Genomic DNA, 16490 nt, shown 5'->3' with positions numbered 1-16490 from the left:
TAATGCTGGGAGAAGGAAACAAAGGGACAGAGCGTGTGTGCCGCACACCCTGGTCAAATTGCAGCAGTGTTTTGAACTTTTCAGCAACTTTGGTAGCAGGTGAAGGTGAGCTAATGCTAAAGGCCCCCAACTCGGGGATTATGCGTGCTGGGCACCGTCAGCCAGGGGGCCGTGTCTGGGAGTGAGTCCCCTGTCTCTGACGCTTCCAACTCATACTTACCTGGCAGGGGAGATACCATGATCAAGAAGGTGGTTCACCCAGGGCGAGGCTCAGCCATTGCACTGCGGCTGTGCTGACCGCTGCGAATTCCCCAAATGTGGGAATCTCGACTGCATAATTTGTGGTAGTGGGGGACTGCGTTCGCGCTCTCCCCTGATCGTTGTGTTGAAGGAAAGAGAAAAAAAAGGAGTCCTCCTCGGCTGTGCCTGTGCTGCGCGTTTTCCCGACTGGTGAGTCAGCGTGTTTGTGGGCGTGTTCATTTAGAGGCCTCGGGTTACTTTTGCGGTTAGTCCAGAAAGTGGCAGCCTTGCTGTGCAGAGATGTCTGATGTACGCTGTGAAGCCGCGGTCGCGATGGCAGCAAGAAGTGGGTGCGGCCCTTTGGAGGGGACAGAATGAATTGCGTGTCCTCCTCTCCGAGATTGTTCTGTCTTTGTGGAAGAAATGTGCTCTGGACATTCTTCCCTCGCTGGCATGCTTAGGTTTTAGGCTTGTGCGCGGTTGCTGGACGGTAGAGATGTCAACTCTCGTTCACTTCAGTGACCCGGATCTTCGGATCTCGTTCAGCTGAATGATTCGTTCATTACATTCGTTCACCAGGTCGTTCAGTGACATTTCCGGTTTACCCGTAACTCACTCACTCTCACTCGTTCACGAAAAATACGGCTCCCATTGCATTACTGGTCTACTTGGCCCAACTTGCCCATTACAAAACCTTCTGACATTATAATTTCTAAATAAATAAATAAATAAACATAAGTTTAGTTTGTGTTCATCTGTCAGTGGTTTACACATCTGTGAATTGACCTGTATACACAGATGCACCTAATCGGGTCGCTCGCTTCGTTCAGTGAACGAGAATGGTCTTCGTTCAGTGAACGAGAGCGAGAGAGAGAGAGAGAGAGAGAGAGAGAGAGAGAGACGATCGGTCAAGCGATACGTTCAGTCGTTCTCCTAACCAATGATGGTGATTTGATACATTAGATGGTTTCCTAAAACAAGAAGTGGGGAGCCGCGAGCAGAGCCAAGTGAACGAAAGGAACGACTTTGATGCATGAAAGTGAACGGATCATTCCGTTCACTGAAAAGATTCGTTCTTTTTGAACGAATCGTTCAGGACCGAAACATCTCTACTGGACGGTGTTTGCTTTCTCAGAGACAGAAACGGCTTGCCGAGTAGCTATTCCGAGTTGTGTTGTGTCTTTTTTTAATCTCTTTTTTGCTAGAGCAATTAATGCTGGGAGAAGGAAACAAAGGGACAGAGCGTGTGTGCCGCACACCCTGGTCAAATTGCAGCAGTGTTTTGAACTTTTCAGCAACTTTGGTAGCAGGTGAAGGTGAGCTAATGCTAAAGGCCCCCAACTCGGGGATTATGCGTGCTGGGCACCGTCAGCCAGGGGGCCGTGTCTGGGAGTGAGTCCCCTGTCTCTGACGCTTCCAACTCATACTTACCTGGCAGGGGAGATACCATGATCAAGAAGGTGGTTCACCCAGGGCGAGGCTCAGCCATTGCACTGCGGCTGTGCTGACCGCTGCGAATTCCCCAAATGTGGCAATCTCGACTGCATAATTTGTGGTAGTGGGGGACTGCGTTCGCGCTCTCCCCTGATCGTTGTGTTGAAGGAAAGAGAAAAAAAAGGAGTCCTCCTCGGCTGTGCCTGTGCTGCGCGTTTTCCCGACTGGTGAGTCAGCGTGTTTGTGGGCGTGTTCATTTAGAGGCCTCGGGTTACTTTTGCGGTTAGTCCAGAAAGTGGCAGCCTTGCTGTGCAGAGATGTCTGATGTACGCTGTGAAGCCGCGGTCGCGATGGCAGCAAGAAGTGGGTGCGGCCCTTTGGAGGGGACAGAATGAATTGCGTGTCCTCCTCTCCGAGATTGTTCTGTCTTTGTGGAAGAAATGTGCTCTGGACATTCTTCCCTCGCTGGCATGCTTAGGTTTTAGGCTTGTGCGCGGTTGCTGGACGGTGTTTGCTTTCTCAGAGACAGAAACGGCTTGCCGAGTAGCTATTCCGAGTTGTGTTGTGTCTTTTTTTAATCTCTTTTTTGCTAGAGCAATTAATGCTGGGAGAAGGAAACAAAGGGACAGAGCGTGTGTGCCGCACACCCTGGTCAAATTGCAGCAGTGTTTTGAACTTTTCAGCAACTTTGGTAGCAGGTGAAGGTGAGCTAATGCTAAAGGCCCCCAACTCGGGGATTATGCGTGCTGGGCACCGTCAGCCAGGGGGCCGTGTCTGGGAGTGAGTCCCCTGTCTCTGACGCTTCCAACTCATACTTACCTGGCAGGGGAGATACCATGATCAAGAAGGTGGTTCACCCAGGGCGAGGCTCAGCCATTGCACTGCGGCTGTGCTGACCGCTGCGAATTCCCCAAATGTGGGAATCTCGACTGCATAATTTGTGGTAGTGGGGGACTGCGTTCGCGCTCTCCCCTGATCGTTGTGTTGAAGGAAAGAGAAAAAAAAGGAGTCCTCCTCGGCTGTGCCTGTGCTGCGCGTTTTCCCGACTGGTGAGTCAGCGTGTTTGTGGGCGTGTTCATTTAGAGGCCTCGGGTTACTTTTGCGGTTAGTCCAGAAAGTGGCAGCCTTGCTGTGCAGAGATGTCTGATGTACGCTGTGAAGCCGCGGTCGCGATGGCAGCAAGAAGTGGGTGCGGCCCTTTGGAGGGGACAGAATGAATTGCGTGTCCTCCTCTCTGAGATTGTTCTGTCTTTGTGGAAGAAATGTGCTCTGGACATTCTTCCCTCGCTGGCATGCTTAGGTTTTAGGCTTGTGCGCGGTTGCTGGACGGTGTTTGCTTTCTCAGAGACAGAAACGGCTTGCCGAGTAGCTATTCCGAGTTGTGTTGTGTCTTTTTTTAATCTCTTTTTTGCTAGAGCAATTAATGCTGGGAGAAGGAAACAAAGGGACAGAGCGTGTGTGCCGCACACCCTGGTCAAATTGCAGCAGTGTTTTGAACTTTTCAGCAACTTTGGTAGCAGGTGAAGGTGAGCTAATGCTAAAGGCCCCCAACTCGGGGATTATGCGTGCTGGGCACCGTCAGCCAGGGGGCCGTGTCTGGGAGTGAGTCCCCTGTCTCTGACGCTTCCAACTCATACTTACCTGGCAGGGGAGATACCATGATCAAGAAGGTGGTTCACCCAGGGCGAGGCTCAGCCATTGCACTGCGGCTGTGCTGACCGCTGCGAATTCCCCAAATGTGGGAATCTCGACTGCATAATTTGTGGTAGTGGGGGACTGCGTTCGCGCTCTCCCCTGATCGTTGTGTTGAAGGAAAGAGAAAAAAAAGGAGTCCTCCTCGGCTGTGCCTGTGCTGCGCGTTTTCCCGACTGGTGAGTCAGCGTGTTTGTGGGCGTGTTCATTTAGAGGCCTCGGGTTACTTTTGCGGTTAGTCCAGAAAGTGGCAGCCTTGCTGTGCAGAGATGTCTGATGTACGCTGTGAAGCCGCGGTCGCGATGGCAGCAAGAAGTGGGTGCGGCCCTTTGGAGGGGACATAATGAATTGCGTGTCCTCCTCTCTGAGATTGTTCTGTCTTTGTGGAAGAAATGTGCTCTGGACATTCTTCCCTCGCTGGCATGCTTAGGTTTTAGGCTTGTGCGCGGTTGCTGGACGGTGTTTGCTTTCTCAGAGACAGAAACGGCTTGCCGAGTAGCTATTCCGAGTTGTGTTGTGTCTTTTTTTAATCTCTTTTTTGCTAGAGCAATTAATGCTGGGAGAAGGAAACAAAGGGACAGAGCGTGTGTGCCGCACACCCTGGTCAAATTGCAGCAGTGTTTTGAACTTTTCAGCAACTTTGGTAGCAGGTGAAGGTGAGCTAATGCTAAAGGCCCCCAACTCGGGGATTATGCGTGCTGGGCACCGTCAGCCAGGGGGCCGTGTCTGGGAGTGAGTCCCCTGTCTCTGACGCTTCCAACTCATACTTACCTGGCAGGGGAGATACCATGATCAAGAAGGTGGTTCACCCAGGGCGAGGCTCAGCCATTGCACTGCGGCTGTGCTGACCGCTGCGAATTCCCCAAATGTGGGAATCTCGACTGCATAATTTGTGGTAGTGGGGGACTGCGTTCGCGCTCTCCCCTGATCGTTGTGTTGAAGGAAAGAGAAAAAAAAGGAGTCCTCCTCGGCTGTGCCTGTGCTGCGCGGTTTCCCGACTGGTGAGTCAGCGTGTTTGTGGGCGTGTTCATTTAGAGGCCTCGGGTTACTTTTGCGGTTAGTCCAGAAAGTGGCAGCCTTGCTGTGCAGAGATGTCTGATGTACGCTGTGAAGCCGCGGTCGCGATGGCAGCAAGAAGTGGGTGCGGCCCTTTGGAGGGGACAGAATGAATTGCGTGTCCTCCTCTCTGAGATTGTTCTGTCTTTGTGGAAGAAATGTGCTCTGGACATTCTTCCCTCGCTGGCATGCTTAGGTTTTAGGCTTGTGCGCGGTTGCTGGACGGTGTTTGCTTTCTCAGAGACAGAAACGGCTTGCCGAGTAGCTATTCCGAGTTGTGTTGTGTCTTTTTTTAATCTCTTTTTTGCTAGAGCAATTAATGCTGGGAGAAGGAAACAAAGGGACAGAGCGTGTGTGCCGCACACCCTGGTCAAATTGCAGCAGTGTTTTGAACTTTTCAGCAACTTTGGTAGCAGGTGAAGGTGAGCTAATGCTAAAGGCCCCCAACTCGGGGATTATGCGTGCTGGGCACCGTCAGCCAGGGGGCCGTGTCTGGGAGTGAGTCCCCTGTCTCTGACGCTTCCAACTCATACTTACCTGGCAGGGGAGATACCATGATCAAGAAGGTGGTTCACCCAGGGCGAGGCTCAGCCATTGCACTGCGGCTGTGCTGACCGCTGCGAATTCCCCAAATGTGGGAATCTCGACTGCATAATTTGTGGTAGTGGGGGACTGCGTTCGCGCTCTCCCCTGATCGTTGTGTTGAAGGAAAGAGAAAAAAAAGGAGTCCTCCTCGGCTGTGCCTGTGCTGCGCGGTTTCCCGACTGGTGAGTCAGCGTGTTTGTGGGCGTGTTCATTTAGAGGCCTCGGGTTACTTTTGCGGTTAGTCCAGAAAGTGGCAGCCTTGCTGTGCAGAGATGTCTGATGTACGCTGTGAAGCCGCGGTCGCGATGGCAGCAAGAAGTGGGTGCGGCCCTTTGGAGGGGACAGAATGAATTGCGTGTCCTCCTCTCTGAGATTGTTCTGTCTTTGTGGAAGAAATGTGCTCTGGACATTCTTCCCTCGCTGGCATGCTTAGGTTTTAGGCTTGTGCGCGGTTGCTGGACGGTGTTTGCTTTCTCAGAGACAGAAACGGCTTGCCGAGTAGCTATTCCGAGTTGTGTTGTGTCTTTTTTTAATCTCTTTTTTGCTAGAGCAATTAATGCTGGGAGAAGGAAACAAAGGGACAGAGCGTGTGTGCCGCACACCCTGGTCAAATTGCAGCAGTGTTTTGAACTTTTCAGCAACTTTGGTAGCAGGTGAAGGTGAGCTAATGCTAAAGGCCCCCAACTCGGGGATTATGCGTGCTGGGCACCGTCAGCCAGGGGGCCGTGTCTGGGAGTGAGTCCCCTGTCTCTGACGCTTCCAACTCATACTTACCTGGCAGGGGAGATACCATGATCAAGAAGGTGGTTCACCCAGGGCGAGGCTCAGCCATTGCACTGCGGCTGTGCTGACCGCTGCGAATTCCCCAAATGTGGGAATCTCGACTGCATAATTTGTGGTAGTGGGGGACTGCGTTCGCGCTCTCCCCTGATCGTTGTGTTGAAGGAAAGAGAAAAAAAAGGAGTCCTCCTCGGCTGTGCCTGTGCTGCGCGTTTTCCCGACTGGTGAGTCAGCGTGTTTGTGGGCGTGTTCATTTAGAGGCCTCGGGTTACTTTTGCGGTTAGTCCAGAAAGTGGCAGCCTTGCTGTGCAGAGATGTCTGATGTACGCTGTGAAGCCGCGGTCGCGATGGCAGCAAGAAGTGGGTGCGGCCCTTTGGAGGGGACAGAATGAATTGCGTGTCCTCCTCTCCGAGATTGTTCTGTCTTTGTGGAAGAAATGTGCTCTGGACATTCTTCCCTCGCTGGCATGCTTAGGTTTTAGGCTTGTGCGCGGTTGCTGGACGGTAGAGATGTCAACTCTCGTTCACTTCAGTGACCCGGATCTTCGGATCTCGTTCAGCTGAATGATTCGTTCATTACATTCGTTCACCAGGTCGTTCAGTGACATTTCCGGTTTACCCGTAACTCACTCACTCTCACTCGTTCACGAAAAATACGGCTCCCATTGCATTACTGGTCTACTTGGCCCAACTTGCCCATTACAAAACCTTCTGACATTATAATTTCTAAATAAATAAATAAATAAACATAAGTTTAGTTTGTGTTCATCTGTCAGTGGTTTACACATCTGTGAATTGACCTGTATACACAGATGCACCTAATCGGGTCGCTCGCTTCGTTCAGTGAACGAGAATGGTCTTCGTTCAATGAACGAGAGCGAGAGAGAGAGAGAGAGAGAGAGAGAGAGAGAGAGACGATCGGTCAAGCGATACGTTCAGTCGTTCTCCTAACCAATGATGGTGATTTGATACATTAGATGGTTTCCTAAAACAAGAAGTGGGGAGCCGCGAGCGGAGCCAAGTGAACGAAAGGAACGACTTTGATGCATGAAAGTGAACGGATCATTCCGTTCACTGAAAAGATTCGTTCTTTTTGAACGAAACGAATTCGTTCTTTTTGAACGAATCGTTCAGGACCGAAACATCTCTACTGGACGGTGTTTGCTTTCTCAGAGACAGAAACGGCTTGCCGAGTAGCTATTCCGAGTTGTGTTGTGTCTTTTTTTAATCTCTTTTTTGCTAGAGCAATTAATGCTGGGAGAAGGAAACAAAGGGACAGAGCGTGTGTGCCGCACACCCTGGTCAAATTGCAGCAGTGTTTTGAACTTTTCAGCAACTTTGGTAGCAGGTGAAGGTGAGCTAATGCTAAAGGCCCCCAACTCGGGGATTATGCGTGCTGGGCACCGTCAGCCAGGGGGCCGTGTCTGGGAGTGAGTCCCCTGTCTCTGACGCTTCCAACTCATACTTACCTGGCAGGGGAGATACCATGATCAAGAAGGTGGTTCACCCAGGGCGAGGCTCAGCCATTGCACTGCGGCTGTGCTGACCGCTGCGAATTCCCCAAATGTGGGAATCTCGACTGCATAATTTGTGGTAGTGGGGGACTGCGTTCGCGCTCTCCCCTGATCGTTGTGTTGAAGGAAAGAGAAAAAAAAAGGAGTCCTCCTCGGCTGTGCCTGTGCTGCGCGTTTTCCCGACTGGTGAGTCAGCGTGGTTGTGGGCGTGTTCATTTAGAGGCCTCGGGTTACTTTTGCGGTTAGTCCAGAAAGTGGCAGCCTTGCTGTGCAGAGATGTCTGATGTACGCTGTGAAGCCGCGGTCGCGATGGCAGCAAGAAGTGGGTGCGGCCCTTTGGAGGGGACAGAATGAATTGCGTGTCCTCCTCTCCGAGATTGTTCTGTCTTTGTGGAAGAAATGTGCTCTGGACATTCTTCCCTCGCTGGCATGCTTAGGTTTTAGGCTTGTGCGCGGTTGCTGGACGGTGTTTGCTTTCTCAGAGACAGAAACGGCTTGCCGAGTAGCTATTCCGAGTTGTGTTGTGTCTTTTTTTAATCTCTTTTTTGCTAGAGCAATTAATGCTGGGAGAAGGAAACAAAGGGACAGAGCGTGTGTGCCGCACACCCTGGTCAAATTGCAGCAGTGTTTTGAACTTTTCAGCAACTTTGGTAGCAGGTGAAGGTGAGCTAATGCTAAAGGCCCCCAACTCGGGGATTATGCGTGCTGGGCACCGTCAGCCAGGGGGCCGTGTCTGGGAGTGAGTCCCCTGTCTCTGACGCTTCCAACTCATACTTACCTGGCAGGGGAGATACCATGATCAAGAAGGTGGTTCACCCAGGGCGAGGCTCAGCCATTGCACTGCGGCTGTGCTGACCGCTGCGAATTCCCCAAATGTGGGAATCTCGACTGCATAATTTGTGGTAGTGGGGGACTGCGTTCGCGCTCTCCCCTGATCGTTGTGTTGAAGGAAAGAGAAAAAAAAAGGAGTCCTCCTCGGCTGTGCCTGTGCTGCGCGTTTTCCCGACTGGTGAGTCAGCGTGGTTGTGGGCGTGTTCATTTAGAGGCCTCGGGTTACTTTTGCGGTTAGTCCAGAAAGTGGCAGCCTTGCTGTGCAGAGATGTCTGATGTACGCTGTGAAGCCGCGGTCGCGATGGCAGCAAGAAGTGGGTGCGGCCCTTTGGAGGGGACAGAATGAATTGCGTGTCCTCCTCTCCGAGATTGTTCTGTCTTTGTGGAAGAAATGTGCTCTGGACATTCTTCCCTCGCTGGCATGCTTAGGTTTTAGGCTTGTGCGCGGTTGCTGGACGGTGTTTGCTTTCTCAGAGACAGAAACGGCTTGCCGAGTAGCTATTCCGAGTTGTGTTGTGTCTTTTTTTAATCTCTTTTTTGCTAGAGCAATTAATGCTGGGAGAAGGAAACAAAGGGACAGAGCGTGTGTGCCGCACACCCTGGTCAAATTGCAGCAGTGTTTTGAACTTTTCAGCAACTTTGGTAGCAGGTGAAGGTGAGCTAATGCTAAAGGCCCCCAACTCGGGGATTATGCGTGCTGGGCACCGTCAGCCAGGGGGCCGTGTCTGGGAGTGAGTCCCCTGTCTCTGACGCTTCCAACTCATACTTACCTGGCAGGGGAGATACCATGATCAAGAAGGTGGTTCACCCAGGGCGAGGCTCAGCCATTGCACTGCGGCTGTGCTGACCGCTGCGAATTCCCCAAATGTGGGAATCTCGACTGCATAATTTGTGGTAGTGGGGGACTGCGTTCGCGCTCTCCCCTGATCGTTGTGTTGAAGGAAAGAGAAAAAAAAAGGAGTCCTCCTCGGCTGTGCCTGTGCTGCGCGTTTTCCCGACTGGTGAGTCAGCGTGGTTGTGGGCGTGTTCATTTAGAGGCCTCGGGTTACTTTTGCGGTTAGTCCAGAAAGTGGCAGCCTTGCTGTGCAGAGATGTCTGATGTACGCTGTGAAGCCGCGGTCGCGATGGCAGCAAGAAGTGGGTGCGGCCCTTTGGAGGGGACAGAATGAATTGCGTGTCCTCCTCTCCGAGATTGTTCTGTCTTTGTGGAAGAAATGTGCTCTGGACATTCTTCCCTCGCTGGCATGCTTAGGTTTTAGGCTTGTGCGCGGTTGCTGGACGGTGTTTGCTTTCTCAGAGACAGAAACGGCTTGCCGAGTAGCTATTCCGAGTTGTGTTGTGTCTTTTTTTAATCTCTTTTTTGCTAGAGCAATTAATGCTGGGAGAAGGAAACAAAGGGACAGAGCGTGTGTGCCGCACACCCTGGTCAAATTGCAGCAGTGTTTTGAACTTTTCAGCAACTTTGGTAGCAGGTGAAGGTGAGCTAATGCTAAAGGCCCCCAACTCGGGGATTATGCGTGCTGGGCACCGTCAGCCAGGGGGCCGTGTCTGGGAGTGAGTCCCCTGTCTCTGACGCTTCCAACTCATACTTACCTGGCAGGGGAGATACCATGATCAAGAAGGTGGTTCACCCAGGGCGAGGCTCAGCCATTGCACTGCGGCTGTGCTGACCGCTGCGAATTCCCCAAATGTGGGAATCTCGACTGCATAATTTGTGGTAGTGGGGGACTGCGTTCGCGCTCTCCCCTGATCGTTGTGTTGAAGGAAAGAGAAAAAAAAAGGAGTCCTCCTCGGCTGTGCCTGTGCTGCGCGTTTTCCCGACTGGTGAGTCAGCGTGGTTGTGGGCGTGTTCATTTAGAGGCCTCGGGTTACTTTTGCGGTTAGTCCAGAAAGTGGCAGCCTTGCTGTGCAGAGATGTCTGATGTACGCTGTGAAGCCGCGGTCGCGATGGCAGCAAGAAGTGGGTGCGGCCCTTTGGAGGGGACAGAATGAATTGCGTGTCCTCCTCTCCGAGATTGTTCTGTCTTTGTGGAAGAAATGTGCTCTGGACATTCTTCCCTCGCTGGCATGCTTAGGTTTTAGGCTTGTGCGCGGTTGCTGGACGGTGTTTGCTTTCTCAGAGACAGAAACGGCTTGCCGAGTAGCTATTCCGAGTTGTGTTGTGTCTTTTTTTAATCTCTTTTTTGCTAGAGCAATTAATGCTGGGAGAAGGAAACAAAGGGACAGAGCGTGTGTGCCGCACACCCTGGTCAAATTGCAGCAGTGTTTTGAACTTTTCAGCAACTTTGGTAGCAGGTGAAGGTGAGCTAATGCTAAAGGCCCCCAACTCGGGGATTATGCGTGCTGGGCACCGTCAGCCAGGGGGCCGTGTCTGGGAGTGAGTCCCCTGTCTCTGACGCTTCCAACTCATACTTACCTGGCAGGGGAGATACCATGATCAAGAAGGTGGTTCACCCAGGGCGAGGCTCAGCCATTGCACTGCGGCTGTGCTGACCGCTGCGAATTCCCCAAATGTGGGAATCTCGACTGCATAATTTGTGGTAGTGGGGGACTGCGTTCGCGCTCTCCCCTGATCGTTGTGTTGAAGGAAAGAGAAAAAAAAGGAGTCCTCCTCGGCTGTGCCTGTGCTGCGCGTTTTCCCGACTGGTGAGTCAGCGTGTTTGTGGGCGTGTTCATTTAGAGGCCTCGGGTTACTTTTGCGGTTAGTCCAGAAAGTGGCAGCCTTGCTGTGCAGAGATGTCTGATGTACGCTGTGAAGCCGCGGTCGCGATGGCAGCAAGAAGTGGGTGCGGCCCTTTGGAGGGGACAGAATGAATTGCGTGTCCTCCTCTCCGAGATTGTTCTGTCTTTGTGGAAGAAATGTGCTCTGGACATTCTTCCCTCGCTGGCATGCTTAGGTTTTAGGCTTGTGCGCGGTTGCTGGACGGTGTTTGCTTTCTCAGAGACAGAAACGGCTTGCCGAGTAGCTATTCCGAGTTGTGTTGTGTCTTTTTTTAATCTCTTTTTTGCTAGAGCAATTAATGCTGGGAGAAGGAAACAAAGGGACAGAGCGTGTGTGCCGCACACCCTGGTCAAATTGCAGCAGTGTTTTGAACTTTTCAGCAACTTTGGTAGCAGGTGAAGGTGAGCTAATGCTAAAGGCCCCCAACTCGGGGATTATGCGTGCTGGGCACCGTCAGCCAGGGGGCCGTGTCTGGGAGTGAGTCCCCTGTCTCTGACGCTTCCAACTCATACTTACCTGGCAGGGGAGATACCATGATCAAGAAGGTGGTTCACCCAGGGCGAGGCTCAGCCATTGCACTGCGGCTGTGCTGACCGCTGCGAATTCCCCAAATGTGGGAATCTCGACTGCATAATTTGTGGTAGTGGTGGACTGCGTTCGCGCTCTCCCCTGATCGTTGTGTTGAAGGAAAGAGAAAAAAAAGGAGTCCTCCTCGGCTGTGCCTGTGCTGCGCGTTTTCCCGACTGGTGAGTCAGCGTGTTTGTGGGCGTGTTCATTTAGAGGCCTCGGGTTACTTTTGCGGTTAGTCCAGAAAGTGGCAGCCTTGCTGTGCAGAGATGTCTGATGTACGCTGTGAAGCCGCGGTCGCGATGGCAGCAAGAAGTGGGTGCGGCCCTTTGGAGGGGACAGAATGAATTGCGTGTCCTCCTCTCCGAGATTGTTCTGTCTTTGTGGAAGAAATGTGCTCTGGACATTCTTCCCTCGCTGGCATGCTTAGGTTTTAGGCTTGTGCGCGGTTGCTGGACGGTGTTTGCTTTCTCAGAGACAGAAACGGCTTGCCGAGTAGCTATTCCGAGTTGTGTTGTGTCTTTTTTTAATCTCTTTTTTGCTAGAGCAATTAATGCTGGGAGAAGGAAACAAAGGGACAGAGCGTGTGTGCCGCACACCCTGGTCAAATTGCAGCAGTGTTTTGAACTTTTCAGCAACTTTGGTAGCAGGTGAAGGTGAGCTAATGCTAAAGGCCCCCAACTCGGGGATTATGCGTGCTGGGCACCGTCAGCCAGGGGGCCGTGTCTGGGAGTGAGTCCCCTGTCTCTGACGCTTCCAACTCATACTTACCTGGCAGGGGAGATACCATGATCAAGAAGGTGGTTCACCCAGGGCGAGGCTCAGCCATTGCACTGCGGCTGTGCTGACCGCTGCGAATTCCCCAAATGTGGGAATCTCGACTGCATAATTTGTGGTAGTGGGGGACTGCGTTCGCGCTCTCCCCTGATCGTTGTGTTGAAGGAAAGAGAAAAAAAAGGAGTCCTCCTCGGCTGTGCCTGTGCTGCGCGTTTTCCCGACTGGTGAGTCAGCGTGTTTGTGGGCGTGTTCATTTAGAGGCCTCGGGTTACTTTTGCGGTTAGTCCAGAAAGTGGCAGCCTTGCTGTGCAGAGATGTCTGATGTACGCTGTGAAGCCGCGGTCGCGATGGCAGCAAGAAGTGGGTGCGGCCCTTTGGAGGGGACAGAATGAATTGCGTGTCCTCCTCTCTGAGATTGTTCTGTCTTTGTGGAAGAAATGTGCTCTGGACATTCTTCCCTCGCTGGCATGCTTAGGTTTTAGGCTTGTGCGCGGTTGCTGGACGGTGTTTGCTTTCTCAGAGACAGAAACGGCTTGCCGAGTAGCTATTCCGAGTTGTGTTGTGTCTTTTTTTAATCTCTTTTTTGCTAGAGCAATTAATGCTGGGAGAAGGAAACAAAGGGACAGAGCGTGTGTGCCGCACACCCTGGTCAAATTGCAGCAGTGTTTTGAACTTTTCAGCAACTTTGGTAGCAGGTGAAGGTGAGCTAATGCTAAAGGCCCCCAACTCGGGGATTATGCGTGCTGGGCACCGTCAGCCAGGGGGCCGTGTCTGGGAGTGAGTCCCCTGTCTCTGACGCTTCCAACTCATACTTACCTGGCAGGGGAGATACCATGATCAAGAAGGTGGTTCACCCAGGGCGAGGCTCAGCCATTGCACTGCGGCTGTGCTGACCGCTGCGAATTCCCCAAATGTGGGAATCTCGACTGCATAATTTGTGGTAGTGGGGGACTGCGTTCGCGCTCTCCCCTGATCGTTGTGTTGAAGGAAAGAGAAAAAAAAGGAGTCCTCCTCGGCTGTGCCTGTGCTGCGCGTTTTCCCGACTGGTGAGTCAGCGTGTTTGTGGGCGTGTTCATTTAGAGGCCTCGGGTTACTTTTGCGGTTAGTCCAGAAAGTGGCAGCCTTGCTGTGCAGAGATGTCTGATGTACGCTGTGAAGCCGCGGTCGCGATGGCAGCAAGAAGTGGGTGCGGCCCTTTGGAGGGGACAGAATGAATTGCGTGTCCTCCTCTCCGAGATTGTTCTGTCTTTGTGGAAGAAATGTGCTCTGGACATTCTTCCCTCGCTGGCATGCTTAGGTTTTAGGCTTGTGCGCGGTTGCTGGACGGTGTTTGCTTTCTCAGAGACAGAAACGGCTTGCCGAGTAGCTATTCCGAGTTGTGTTGTGTCTTTTTTTAATCTCTTTTTTGCTAGAGCAATTAATGCTGGGAGAAGGAAACAAAGGGACAGAGCGTGTGTGCTGCACACCCTGGTCAAATTGCAGCAGTGTTTTGAACTTTTCAGCAACTTTGGTAGCAGGTGAAGGTGAGCTAATGCTAAAGGCCCCCAACTCGGGGATTATGCGTGCTGGGCACCGTCAGCCAGGGGGCCGTGTCTGGGAGTGAGTCCCCTGTCTCTGACGCTTCCAACTCATACTTACCTGGCAGGGGAGATACCATGATCAAGAAGGTGGTTCACCCAGGGCGAGGCTCAGCCATTGCACTGCGGCTGTGCTGACCGCTGCGAATTCCCCAAATGTGGGAATCTCGACTGCATAATTTGTGGTAGTGGGGGACTGCGTTCGCGCTCTCCCCTGATCGTTGTGTTGAAGGAAAGAGAAAAAAAAGGAGTCCTCCTCGGCTGTGCCTGTGCTGCGCGGTTTCCCGACTGGTGAGTCAGCGTGTTTGTGGGCGTGTTCATTTAGAGGCCTCGGGTTACTTTTGCGGTTAGTCCAGAAAGTGGCAGCCTTGCTGTGCAGAGATGTCTGATGTACGCTGTGAAGCCGCGGTCGCGATGGCAGCAAGAAGTGGGTGCGGCCCTTTGGAGGGGACAGAATGAATTGCGTGTCCTCCTCTCCGAGATTGTTCTGTCTTTGTGGAAGAAATGTGCTCTGGACATTCTTCCCTCGCTGGCATGCTTAGGTTTTAGGCTTGTGCGCGGTTGCTGGACGGTGTTTGCTTTCTCAGAGACAGAAACGGCTTGCCGAGTAGCTATTCCGAGTTGTGTTGTGTCTTTTTTTAATCTCTTTTTTGCTAGAGCAATTAATGCTGGGAGAAGGAAACAAAGGGACAGAGCGTGTGTGCCGCACACCCTGGTCAAATTGCAGCAGTGTTTTGAACTTTTCAGCAACTTTGGTAGCAGGTGAAGGTGAGCTAATGCTAAAGGCCCCCAACTCGGGGACTCGGCTCAGCCATTGCACTGCGGCTGTGCTGACCGCTGCGAATTCCCCAAATGTGGGAATCTCGACTGCATAATTTGTGGTAGTGGGGGACTGCGTTCGCGCTCTCCCCTGATCGTTGTGTTGAAGGAAAGAGAAAAAAAAGGAGTCCTCCTCGGCTGTGCCTGTGCTGCGCGTTTTCCCGACTGGTGAGTCAGCGTGTTTGTGGGCGTGTTCATTTAGAGGCCTCGGGTTACTTTTGCGGTTAGTCCAGAAAGTGGCAGCCTTGCTGTGCAGAGATGTCTGATGTACGCTGTGAAGCCGCGGTCGCGATGGCAGCAAGAAGTGGGTGCGGCCCTTTGGAGGGGACAGAATGAATTGCGTGTCCTCCTCTCCGAGATTGTTCTGTCTTTGTGGAAGAAATGTGCTCTGGACATTCTTCCCTCGCTGGCATGCTTAGGTTTTAGGCTTGTGCGCGGTTGCTGGACGGTGTTTGCTTTCTCAGAGACAGAAACGGCTTGCCGAGTAGCTATTCCGAGTTGTGTTGTGTCTTTTTTTAATCTCTTTTTTGCTAGAGCAATTAATGCTGGGAGAAGGAAACAAAGGGACAGAGCGTGTGTGCCGCACACCCTGGTCAAATTGCAGCAGTGTTTTGAACTTTTCAGCAACTTTGGTAGCAGGTGAAGGTGAGCTAATGCTAAAGGCCCCCAACTCGGGGATTATGCGTGCTGGGCACCGTCAGCCAGGGGGCCGTGTCTGGGAGTGAGTCCCCTGTCTCTGACGCTTCCAACTCATACTTACCTGGCAGGGGAGATACCATGATCAAGAAGGTGGTTCACCCAGGGCGAGGCTCAGCCATTGCACTGCGGCTGTGCTGACCGCTGCGAATTCCCCAAATGTGGGAATCTCGACTGCATAATTTGTGGTAGTGGGGGACTGCGTTCGCGCTCTCCCCTGATCGTTGTGTTGAAGGAAAGAGAAAAAAAAGGAGTCCTCCTCGGCTGTGCCTGTGCTGCGCGTTTTCCCGACTGGTCAGTCAGCGTGTTTGTGGGCGTGTTCATTTAGAGGCCTCGGGTTACTTTTGCGGTTAGTCCAGAAAGTGGCAGCCTTGCTGTGCAGAGATGTCTGATGTACGCTGTGAAGCCGCGGTCGCGATGGCAGCAAGAAGTGGGTGCGGCCCTTTGGAGGGGACAGAATGAATTGCGTGTCCTCCTCTCCGAGATTGTTCTGTCTTTGTGGAAGAAATGTGCTCTGGACATTCTTCCCTCGCTGGCATGCTTAGGTTTTAGGCTTGTGCGCGGTTGCTGGACGGTAGAGATGTCAACTCTCGTTCACTTCAGTGACCCGGATCTTCGGATCTCGTTCAGCTGAATGATTCGTTCATTACATTCGTTCACCAGGTCGTTCAGTGACATTTCCGGTTTACCCGTAACTCACTCACTCTCACTCGTTCACGAAAAATACGGCTCCCATTGCATTACTGGTCTACTTGGCCCAACTTGCCCATTACAAAACCTTCTGACATTATAATTTCTAAATAAATAAATAAATAAACATAAGTTTAGTTTGTGTTCATCTGTCAGTGGTTTACACATCTGTGAATTGACCTGTATACACAGATGCACCTAATCGGGTCGCTCGCTTCGTTCAGTGAACGAGAATGGTCTTCGTTCAGTGAACGAGAGCGAGAGAGAGAGAGAGAGAGAGAGAGAGAGAGAGAGAGACGATCGGTCAAGCGATACGTTCAGTCGTTCTCCTAACCAATGATGGTGATTTGATACATTAGATGGTTTCCTAAAACAAGAAGTGGGGAGCCGCGAGCGGAGCCAAGTGAACGAAAGGAACGACTTTGATGCATGAAAGTGAACGGATCATTCCGTTCACTGAAAAGATTCGTTCTTTTTGAACGAATCGTTCAGGACCGAAACATCTCTACT

At 52.1% G+C, this 16490-nt stretch overlaps 18 non-coding genes across 18 annotated transcripts; all 18 read left to right on the top strand.

The window, feature by feature from the left end:
- The first annotated feature begins 212 nt into the window (after nt 1-212).
- LOC138601567 (U1 spliceosomal RNA) lies at nt 213-376 on the top strand. Its single transcript, XR_011309066.1, has one exon. It is a non-coding gene; the product is annotated as a U1 spliceosomal RNA (small nuclear RNA).
- Nucleotides 377-1663: 1287 nt separating this feature from the next.
- LOC138601586 (U1 spliceosomal RNA) lies at nt 1664-1827 on the top strand. The gene has a single exon (XR_011309084.1). It is a non-coding gene; the product is annotated as a U1 spliceosomal RNA (small nuclear RNA).
- Nucleotides 1828-2485: 658 nt separating this feature from the next.
- Nucleotides 2486-2649, top strand: LOC138601566 (U1 spliceosomal RNA). Its single transcript, XR_011309065.1, has one exon. It is a non-coding gene; the product is annotated as a U1 spliceosomal RNA (small nuclear RNA).
- A 658-nt stretch (nt 2650-3307) lies between these two features.
- Nucleotides 3308-3471, top strand: LOC138601564 (U1 spliceosomal RNA). The gene has a single exon (XR_011309064.1). It is a non-coding gene; the product is annotated as a U1 spliceosomal RNA (small nuclear RNA).
- A 658-nt stretch (nt 3472-4129) lies between these two features.
- Nucleotides 4130-4293, top strand: LOC138601563 (U1 spliceosomal RNA). The gene has a single exon (XR_011309063.1). It is a non-coding gene; the product is annotated as a U1 spliceosomal RNA (small nuclear RNA).
- A 658-nt stretch (nt 4294-4951) lies between these two features.
- Nucleotides 4952-5115, top strand: LOC138601562 (U1 spliceosomal RNA). Its single transcript, XR_011309062.1, has one exon. It is a non-coding gene; the product is annotated as a U1 spliceosomal RNA (small nuclear RNA).
- A 658-nt stretch (nt 5116-5773) lies between these two features.
- Nucleotides 5774-5937, top strand: LOC138601560 (U1 spliceosomal RNA). Its single transcript, XR_011309060.1, has one exon. It is a non-coding gene; the product is annotated as a U1 spliceosomal RNA (small nuclear RNA).
- A 1311-nt stretch (nt 5938-7248) lies between these two features.
- Nucleotides 7249-7412, top strand: LOC138601559 (U1 spliceosomal RNA). Its single transcript, XR_011309059.1, has one exon. It is a non-coding gene; the product is annotated as a U1 spliceosomal RNA (small nuclear RNA).
- A 659-nt stretch (nt 7413-8071) lies between these two features.
- On the top strand, nt 8072-8235 carry LOC138601558 (U1 spliceosomal RNA). Its single transcript, XR_011309058.1, has one exon. It is a non-coding gene; the product is annotated as a U1 spliceosomal RNA (small nuclear RNA).
- Nucleotides 8236-8894: 659 nt separating this feature from the next.
- LOC138601557 (U1 spliceosomal RNA) lies at nt 8895-9058 on the top strand. The gene has a single exon (XR_011309057.1). It is a non-coding gene; the product is annotated as a U1 spliceosomal RNA (small nuclear RNA).
- Nucleotides 9059-9717: 659 nt separating this feature from the next.
- On the top strand, nt 9718-9881 carry LOC138601556 (U1 spliceosomal RNA). The gene has a single exon (XR_011309056.1). It is a non-coding gene; the product is annotated as a U1 spliceosomal RNA (small nuclear RNA).
- A 659-nt stretch (nt 9882-10540) lies between these two features.
- Nucleotides 10541-10704, top strand: LOC138601555 (U1 spliceosomal RNA). Its single transcript, XR_011309055.1, has one exon. It is a non-coding gene; the product is annotated as a U1 spliceosomal RNA (small nuclear RNA).
- A 658-nt stretch (nt 10705-11362) lies between these two features.
- On the top strand, nt 11363-11526 carry LOC138601622 (U1 spliceosomal RNA). The gene has a single exon (XR_011309118.1). It is a non-coding gene; the product is annotated as a U1 spliceosomal RNA (small nuclear RNA).
- A 658-nt stretch (nt 11527-12184) lies between these two features.
- On the top strand, nt 12185-12348 carry LOC138601554 (U1 spliceosomal RNA). Its single transcript, XR_011309054.1, has one exon. It is a non-coding gene; the product is annotated as a U1 spliceosomal RNA (small nuclear RNA).
- Nucleotides 12349-13006: 658 nt separating this feature from the next.
- LOC138601553 (U1 spliceosomal RNA) lies at nt 13007-13170 on the top strand. Its single transcript, XR_011309053.1, has one exon. It is a non-coding gene; the product is annotated as a U1 spliceosomal RNA (small nuclear RNA).
- A 658-nt stretch (nt 13171-13828) lies between these two features.
- Nucleotides 13829-13992, top strand: LOC138601552 (U1 spliceosomal RNA). The gene has a single exon (XR_011309052.1). It is a non-coding gene; the product is annotated as a U1 spliceosomal RNA (small nuclear RNA).
- A 530-nt stretch (nt 13993-14522) lies between these two features.
- LOC138601643 (U1 spliceosomal RNA) lies at nt 14523-14688 on the top strand. The gene has a single exon (XR_011309138.1). It is a non-coding gene; the product is annotated as a U1 spliceosomal RNA (small nuclear RNA).
- Nucleotides 14689-15346: 658 nt separating this feature from the next.
- On the top strand, nt 15347-15510 carry LOC138601551 (U1 spliceosomal RNA). The gene has a single exon (XR_011309051.1). It is a non-coding gene; the product is annotated as a U1 spliceosomal RNA (small nuclear RNA).
- The last annotated feature ends 980 nt before the right edge of the window (nt 15511-16490 follow it).

The sequence above is a fragment of the Semicossyphus pulcher genome, unplaced genomic scaffold, assembly GCF_022749685.1.
Source record: "Semicossyphus pulcher isolate SPU_LCO1_2020_fin unplaced genomic scaffold, fSemPul1.0.p SCAF_21, whole genome shotgun sequence".
In the NCBI taxonomy this organism is placed as follows: Eukaryota; Metazoa; Chordata; class Actinopteri; order Labriformes; family Labridae; genus Semicossyphus; species Semicossyphus pulcher.
This window is presented reverse-complemented; position numbering and strand designations above follow the sequence as displayed.